The 2328-nt window shown below is 35.8% G+C and overlaps 1 non-coding gene across 1 annotated transcript; it reads right to left on the reverse strand.

Moving 5' to 3' along the window:
- Positions 1-1840: 1840 nt before the first annotated feature.
- On the reverse strand, positions 1841-1948 carry LOC112799369 (small nucleolar RNA R71). The gene has a single exon (XR_003200947.1). It is a non-coding gene; the product is annotated as a small nucleolar RNA R71 (small nucleolar RNA).
- Positions 1949-2328: the final 380 nt, after the last annotated feature.

A 2328-nucleotide genomic window follows, 5' to 3' on the forward strand; every position in this document is an offset into this window, starting at 1 on the left:
TAGACTGAAGCTTTAGACTAACATTGCATGATTCCTGGGATTCTCATTAAGAATTTTGATATCGTTTTCCACTTAATTTTCGAAAAACACAAAAAAATAAAAAAAAATCATAAAATCCAAAAATTTCTTGTTTGAGTCTAGTGTCTCATCTTAAGTTTGGTGTCAATTGCATGCATCCATTCATGTGTTCTTAAGGATCTTCAAATAATTCTTGATGATTTCTTACTCTGATCTTTGAATTCTCTTGACTTGAGTGTTTTATGTGTCTCATATGCATTCTCATTAGTGTCAGTAGTATACAAACTGCTAAGTTTGGTGTCTTGCATGCATAGTTATTTGATTCTTGTTGCATTTTGATTTTTCCTTATTATTAAAAATCCAAAAATATTTTTTTATTTGTGTCTTCTCAAGTCAATACTACAGAGAAATTAAAGATTCAGAACATACAGCAGAGGAATTACACAGAAAAGCTGGGCGTTCAAAACGCCCAGTGAAGAAGGACAGACTGGCGTTTAAACGCCAGCCAGGGTACCTGGTTGGGTGTTTAACGCCCAAAAGGGTATAGTTTTGGGCGTTAAACGCCAGAATGTGCACCATTCTGGGCGTTTAACGCCAGGATGGCACAAGAGGGAAGATTCTGTTTTTCAATGCAATTTTTTTCAGGTTTTCAAAGTTTTTCAAAATCAAATCTTTTTCAAATCATATCTTTTCAATCATGTGTTTTCAAAATCAATTTCTTTCCATTTTCAAAGATACTTACTATCAATTAATGATTTGATTCAACACTTCAAGCATGTTGCCTTTTCTGTTGAGGAAGGTTTAATGTTTGAATCATATCTTTTCTTGTTAGTCAAGTTTTTAATTTTCAAAATCAAATCTTTTTTTTAAAATGTTTTTCAAATCATATCTTCTCAATCACATCTTTTTAAAACTAATCATATTTTCTTAACCACATCTTTTTCAAAATAGTTTTCAATCAAATCTTTTTGATTTCTAATTTTAAAATCTTTTTCAAAAATCACTTGATTTCTTTTCCACTTTCATTTTCGAAAATCAAGTAGTGTTTTCAAAAATGTTTTCAAAATCTTTTACTTAATTTTCGAAAATTACTTCCCTCCTTCTCGCATCCTTCTATTTATGGACTAACACTATCCCTTAGTGCAAAATTCGAACTCCATCTTCTTTGATAAGTTCGAATTTTCTACTTCTGTCTTCTACTCTTCTTTTCCTCTGACACTTTAAGGAATCTCTACACTGTGACATAGAAGATTCCACATTTTCTTGTTCTCTTCTCTTTCATATGAGCAGGAGCAAAGACAAAGGCATTCTTGTTGAGGCTGATCCTGAACCTGAAAGGACCTTGAAGAGAAAGCTAAGAGAATCCAAAGCACAACTCTCTTTAGAGGACCTGACCGAATTCTTCAAAGAAGAAGAACACATGGCAGCCGAAAACAACAATGCCAACAATGCAAGGAAGGTGCTGGGTGACTTTACTGCACCTACTCCCGATTTCTATGGGAGAAGCATCTCTATCCCTGCCATTGGAGCAAACAACTTTGAGCTTAAGCCTCAATTAGTTTCTCTAATGCAACAGAATTGCAAGTTCCATGGACTTCCATTGGAAGATCCTCATCAGTTCTTAGCTGAGTTCTTGCAAATCTGTGACACTGTCAAGACTAATGGGGTTGACCCTGAGGTCTACAGACTTATGCTATTCCCTTTTGCTGTAAGAGACAGAGCTAGAACATGGTTGGACTCTCAACCTAAAGAAAGCCTGGACTCTTGGGAAAAGCTAGTCAATGCCTTCTTGGCAAAGTTCTTTCCACCTCAAAAATTGAGTAAGCTTAGAGTGGAAGTCCAAACCTTCAGACAGAAGGAAGGAGAATCCCTCTATGAAGCTTGGGAAAGATACAAACAATTAATCAGAAAGTGTCCTTCTGATATGCTTTCTGAATGGAGCATCATAGGTATTTTCTATGATGGTCTCTCTGAACTATCCAAGATGTCTTTGGATAGCTCTGCAGGAGGATCTCTTCATCTGAAGAAGACGCCTACTGAAGCTCAAGAACTGATTGAAATGGTTGCAAATAACCAATTCATGTACACTTCTGAAAGAAATCCTGTGAACAATTGGACTAGTCAGAAGAAAGGAATTCTTGAGATTGACACTCTGAATGCCATATTGGCTCAGAATAAAATATTGACTCAACAAGTCAATATGATTTCTCAAAGTCTGTCTGGAATGCAAAATGCACCAAGCAGTACTAAGGAGGCTTCATCTGAGGAAGAAGCTTATGATCCTGAGAACCCTTCAATGGAAGAGGTGAA

This window comes from Arachis hypogaea, chromosome 4 (assembly GCF_003086295.3).
Source record: "Arachis hypogaea cultivar Tifrunner chromosome 4, arahy.Tifrunner.gnm2.J5K5, whole genome shotgun sequence".
NCBI lineage: Eukaryota > Viridiplantae > Streptophyta > Magnoliopsida > Fabales > Fabaceae > Arachis > Arachis hypogaea.